We start from the raw sequence: 6,921 nt of genomic DNA on the forward strand, positions 1-6,921 counted from the left end.
GAGTTGAGTGGATCCGGCGCAATGGCATAAATATGAGACGACAGGGAGGAGGCCGCCTGATGAGTGCGGGCAAGGATGGCCTTGTTAGGGGAACAATTGTCACAGCATGTTTCATCTGCAAGGGTGACTGCTTGGCAAGCCTGCTTGTTTTGGAGATGAAGAGACATGGCAGGCTGAGGATCTGCAGGAGCATCTAAGGCAGACCTAGCTCTCCTCAGTCCCTGAGGTGGTACTGCACTAGTTGGCTCGCAACTGGTAGTCCTTAACTTACTCTCTCTCACCCTACTAACTCACTCTACTTCACCCTATCAAACCCCGGCACCCTTTTCTAGTATAATATATAATACTTACATAAAATATATTTATAGTACATATATTTATATGTAGTTATATTAATTATATATATCAGTCTTCAGGCATGATTCCCAATCTCTGGATGCTCTGTTCTCATACTCTTTCTCATAGAATTAACTTCTCCTTTCTTTCCTAAAATCCTCTGGCAGCGCCTGCACCCACTTTGCTGGAGGCTGATGTAATAACTCACTGTCGACGTGAAGCCTTCACTCGGTGGATATCATTTGTAGGAAGGAAAAAAAAACCCCAATATTCTTAGTTTCAAATATGTCAACTTGACACAAACTAGAATCATTTGAGAAGAAGAAACCTCGGTTGAGAAACTGCCCCCATCAGATTGGCCTGTGGGTGAGTCTGTGGCATTTTCATGATTGATGATTGATGTGGGAGGGCCCAGCTCACTGTGGGCGGCACCGCCCCTGGGCTGGTGGTCTTGGATGCTTTCAGAAAGCTTGCTGAGCTAGGCATGAGGAGAAAGCCAATGCGCAGCCTTTCTCCATGGTTCTGCTTGAGTTTCCTGCCCTGATTTGCCTCAGTGAGCAGTTACCTGAAGGTGTGAGCTGAAATAAACCCTTTCCTCTCCAAGTTGCTTTCGGTCCTGGTGTTTGTCACAGTGATAGACACCTGACTAAGATGATGCAGCTCCACAGAAGGTGGTGTGCAAACTCACTGTAACCAGTCTCCCTTGCAATTTCACGCCCAATGAAAGATCCTGAAACAGAGCCGCTCATCATCTGAAGAAAGCACAGACTGGGTGAAGGAAGAAAGCTCACAGGGCAAAGGTACCGGCGCCAGTGGCTGTGGCTGAAACGGGGGAGTTGCTGTTTTTTATTTTATTTTTCCCAAGCTGGTTCTTCTAAACGAAAATAGGTATTTAGATACTGAACTCAAGGCCCAAAAAGAAATTCAAATTAGTACCATGTCAGGCTGCAGCATTTTCAAAAATCATCTCCTAGTATTTCCAGTAGAGTATTCCATTTTCTACAATAGTCTTGAAATGCTTAAACTGCACAACACTGTGCTATGGGGAATATTTTAAAAGCATAATACCAGTACCTCCAGCACTGGGGTGTAGGAGGGGGCTGCTTGTTTGTCCTGGCCACCTAGAACCAAAATAATCACACAGAAACTATATTATTTAAAACACTGGCTCATTAGCTCTAACTTCTTATTGGCTGACTCTTACATATTAATTTAACCAATTTCTAGTAATCTGTGTATCGCCATGTGGCTTTGGCTTACTGGCAAGATTCCAATTGGCATCTGTCTCTGGTGGGGCTACATGGCTTCTCACTCTGCCCTTCTTTCTCCCAGCATTCAGTTTAGTTTTCCCCACCTAGCTCTGTTCCCCTATAGCTTGCTCTAGGCCCAAAGCAGTTCCTTTATTAACCAATAATATTCACAACATACAGAAGGGAATCCACATCATTGGGGTGACTGGGAGGCATAGTGGTAAGAGTGTGGTAGGAATTCAGAGCCAAGAGATAGATTGTACAGAATAAAGGCTTTGGAAAAGAAGCATAGCTTCAGCCAGGCCTTGAGGGGCAGATAAGACCTGCTATGTGGAGTGGAAGGAGCTGAGCTGATGTTCAGGTGGAAATTCTGGTACACTGGTGCTGGCTGCTGTGGTTGGCCGCTGTTCCATTTGAATTCATCCTCAATGGTTGTTGTACCTGTCACCCTAGAGGGCATTCCTGGACACAGATGCAAACTTGGCTACTATGAGGTCAGGGAGCAGTTAAACCCGCCTAGGTCTTCCAAACATTGACAAAGATGCCACCATACCCAACTACTCTCTCTCTCTCTCTCTCTCTCTCTCTCTCTCTCTCTCTCTCTCTCTCTCTGTCTCTTTATTTTAAGGACTTTATCCTTTTTCTTTTCTATCCCAAACCTACATCTATTTTAAAACATACTCCAAACCATTTAGAGGTTTTTGTTTGTTTTTCATCTGAATCTATCTATACTGTGTAACTCTTCTTTCTGACCACATGAGTCTTCAATTTGCTAAGCAATATGGCTAGGATTAAAGCCATGACGTCGATGGATCCAGTCCATTCCTTAGCTTTCTGAGAGTCCAGTCTCATGGCGGAGGTACTGGCCAGAGCTATGTTTATTGCCACAACTCTATGGCGTTTCAAGGTCCCTGATACCACCAAGAAGCATGCTGTTGGCAATTCATAAAACCATTTAAGTGTTTGGTGGCAGGAGAGCTGCAAAGTTTTGCAGTTAAATCTGTTGGTCAACACATACTGATACCAGGGTCTTTCTGTTCCTTCGTTTTATATTTCAGCAGTGCTGAGGATCAAACCACCAGGGCTTCTGTGCATGCTAGGCAAGTACTCCACCACTGAGTCACACCTCAAGCCCAGTGTCAGTCGCAGACTTCATTGCCATATAGGCATAAGCGTCAGATGGACAAACCCACTCAGGGACCCAGATGATAGCCACGGTCATGTACAGAAAGGAACCTATACTGTCACTTAGAACTCAGTTCTCAGCACAATCTTTGGAGTCATCTCATCAAGAAATAGCAGGACCAGTCTGGCTTCTCTAGCAGGTACTTCTGCCCTTTCACCTTTGGAGGGAAGTAGCTTCAGGGACATGAAACCAATTGTCAGCAGTGATTTGCTACAATATTGAATACACATCTCAGTACCCTCATAGATAGAGAAGAAGGGTCTTACTCATCAACACTTTCCTTAGGTCAGCAGACACTCGGGGAACAATTAGACTGTTTATAAAGCCTTGGCACCTGGAATAGTGCAAAGTCAATTTAAGAACTATATTGAATATGTGAGCTTTTTCCAAATTGTCATTCACTGTTATGACAAGCTATTAAAGGAGCTATTGTAGAGACTGAAGGAGCAGCTGATTTCAAAACAGTAAATCAAGCCTTGGTCAAGAGCGCTGATGAAAAGAGAACAGGATTCTTGCTGTGTTTATGAGTGGCTCAAGACAGCTTTAATACACATCAATCTCAGGTAGGCAGCCTGCTCGGGTCTACGCCTCGACTCTCAGCGTGACCTTTAGTGAGTCACCAGAAGGCTTCCAGGCTCCATTACTCAGCCGAAAACAAAGGCAAGGAGAGAACCCTCATTGAAAAACAGGCACTGCATCGCTAATGAGATTTCCTGGGGAAATAAATTCTTCACCTCTACAGCCCACCCCCCCCTCCGTGACAGCTCCTACTCTAGACTGCCACAGTGACCCACATACTCAAGAAGGTGAACAGAGTGGAGCTTCTGAGGCTCCTGGCTGTGTTACCCTCCCAGCTTCAGAAGCGGTTATCAGGAAAAACTCCCGTCTTGCTTGAATAGGGAATTCTGTGGAGTAAGAGCATTCACACTAAAACTTCAGACTTTGGGGCAGTAGCTTTGAGTTCAAAGCCTCCCGATCAGCTTTGGTTTGCTGAGACTGAGAAGAGCTGGCCAAGGAATCTTTAGACTGGTTATAAACAGTTTACAGTACAATAACCAATACTTTAAAAGATGTCTGCTCCTTCTAAGCAAATGTATTCACTATGGTGAATGTTTCTACTAAAATCCTAAGACTAGAGTCACGTGAAAGTGTAGCAACGTGACCCGTGAAAGAAGCAAAATTTGAAGACCAGCTGGGGCAGCAGCTTCCTTGGGAGGGGCAGCAACACAGGGGGATTCTTGGAAACGCTGCCAATTTTCTCAACCTGCAGTTTCCTGTCGAAGCAGGCTACTATGACCCGCAAAGCCTCTGGCCTCGGAGGATGAGGTTGTGCTCTTGCTTTTAACATTGTCGGTTCCTTGGCCATGGCCAACCGCCCCTCCCCCAGGTCCCTGCTTGGCGCATAAGGTCTCCTCTCCGAGGCTTGGCCCCTTGGAGGGGTTCCACATGACTGAACCCCACTGAATCAGTTAGTCTATTTAGTGGCTCGTCAGGAAAGCTGACGCTATCAGACCTTCGAGGCAGGCTGCCACCCCAGCGCCTCCGTCGTAACTAATGGGGGTTTAAAAGGGAGATCAGAAAATATCATGCAGATAAAATACAGAGATAGGAGGAAAGACCATAACCTCAATCTGCAAAATGTAATAGCTTTGTCAAAATAAAAGCCGGAGCTAAACTCTCCCGCTGCTGCGCACCTCCTCGCTCAAGGGAACTGTTCAAGCAGAGAGGCATTTTCTATTAGGGCGGACTCTGAATGCGGCAGGGAGAAATCCAGCTGTAATGTCTGCACAACAGCCCCTCCATGCAAACACCGCTCTGGTAATGGGGAACTGTAATGATGGAAAGCAGCAAGGTCACACGCTATGTCCAGGCAGCCCTTGGAAAGACACTGCCTCGGCAGAGATTACAGAAGAGGGCTCAGAATTGCTCCTGCTTCATTAGGCTTTGCCGCGGGGTGGGTTTTTTTTTTTTTTCTTCCCCTCTTCCACTATTAACTACAAACAAGGTTGAGGTTCTTGTTACTCCATCCGTCCCTTGTATGCGATGCAAAGAGGTGAAGAGCAGGGTTTGTAAATAGAGGAAGGCACGCGGCTTAGATGTGTTTTATAATACTTGAAATATTCTTTCTGAGTCACCTTAAATATGAAAATTGCAACAGCCTTATCAATGTTGCAGCATTTTTTCTTTCCCCATATAGATAAAGGTACTATATGCACATAAATATACACGCATGGGGCAGACAGATCCCCTCCCCTCCATACAGCATCACATCTTAGAGTATGCCTCCTTCCCCCAGCTTTATGACCCCATTGAGATCGCTCTTACTGTTTTCTTCCTCGTTACATTTTGATATTTCAAAGCATGGCCTGGACCTCACTCCTATCTCCCCACTCCACATTATTAATGAATTGGAAAGCAGACATCATTAGTTTTCGGAGACCATTTCTTTTAAAATTTACAGACCCCTTCATCTGAATCCCGCGAGACAGTCTGCTGTTCTCATCTTAGAATCTTATTAGCATCACGTCTTCTGTACCCTGCCACGCAAACTGCATGGCTATGCACTTTCTAGCACTTGACCCTTTTGCGGACGGAATTAATTTACTCTTTGAAGATGCAGCAGCATGCTGTTGGGCTTGTTAAAGAAAGAAAAGCCAAGCAAGGAGATGGCAAAGCAAGCAAAGAAAATTCTGTTTAAAAGCAAGCTCTTCTAAGCCTCGTTAGAAGGAGACCAGGAAGTAGAAACTAATAGCCGGTAACGATTGATGGAAACAGGCAAATTAGCTGATTAACGGGGATCATCGAGAGTTTCTGCATCCGAGTCCTAACAGGCATTGGAACAGTTCCCTGGTAGGAACCGCATTGCAGGAGGTACTTTGTACTAAAGTCTTTTATTCTTAGAAGGCCTTTTGGTTCAATTTAGCCCAGGTCAGCACTTGAAGACAACTTAGGCAATGAATTCCGATCTGGAGAGCCATCTGATCTCCTGAGGTCTTTCAGACTCATTTACTCAGTGTGCTTTGTGGACCGGTACTGCTCTACATGGGGAAGACACAACAGCGAGCAGGGTAGCATGATGTCCCTTTAATCATGGAACCTAATTTCTAATGCGGAAGTGAAAAAAAAAGAGAAAATGGTAACTGATAATCAAAAATACAACTTTAGGTGAAATATATATATATATATATATATATATATATAGAGAGAGAGAGAGAGAGAGAGAGAGAGAGAGAGGGGGGGGGGATTAGGCCATTAAAAATAGACATTTTAAGAAGCAATATTTGAGATGGGTGATCTGTTCTCCTAGACATTGACAGGGCACACAAGCCCTGTGAGGATCTCAGGGATGAGTTCTACAGGGTGAAGTCCACAAGAGGAGCATAAGTCTGACACGAGAGGATGTAAATCGAGCTAATGTGGCTGGCCACAGTCACTCAAGGACAATGACAGGAAAAACTGGTAGCACCCAGGAATAGATGCAGGTATCTAAAGGATGAGACAAGGCATTTGAAGTTTTTCCCTGTTCATTAAAGATCCAGTCAAGAGGTACTTTAAGAGCACCGCTGGTCCTTTGGAAAGATTAGACTAAAGGGTAGTGACATGGTTTGGATTTAAAATATTTCCCCAGAGCTCATGTGTAAAAAGCTTGGTCCCTAATCCAGCAATGCTGAGAAGTGGCTCAGTTAGAAGGTGACTGAATCATGAGGGCTCTAACCTTATCAATACATCAATCCATCCATGAATTCACAGTGAGTTATTTGGAGGCAGCAGCAATTTTAGATGTAGTCCAGTGGGCGGAAGTAGGATGCTATGGGGCAGGGGCCGTTTCCATGAAGAGTATCTTTCCACCCCAGTTCCTCCCCGCGACTCTCCTGGTGGTTCCTGGTCTCCATGAGGTAAGCAGCCTGGTTCTACCCCATGACGATCTGCTTTGCCACAGCCAGAAGAAACAGAGCTCAGTGGTGGGCATGCTCTGGAAGTGAGAGCCAGATTCAAGCTCTCCTCCTTCAAGGTTTTCCTATCAGGTATGTTCGTCCATAGAAAGATGACTAGCATTGGTGGAGAGGTAGGCATAGAACGGAATCGAGGGAAGCAGACGGCTACCACAGGAGATTCACGTGGGTGGTAGTGGAGGAAGTCAGTGGCGGG

The sequence above is a fragment of the Microtus ochrogaster genome, chromosome 4 (genome assembly GCF_000317375.1).
Source record: "Microtus ochrogaster isolate Prairie Vole_2 chromosome 4, MicOch1.0, whole genome shotgun sequence".
In the NCBI taxonomy this organism is placed as follows: Eukaryota; Metazoa; Chordata; class Mammalia; order Rodentia; family Cricetidae; genus Microtus; species Microtus ochrogaster.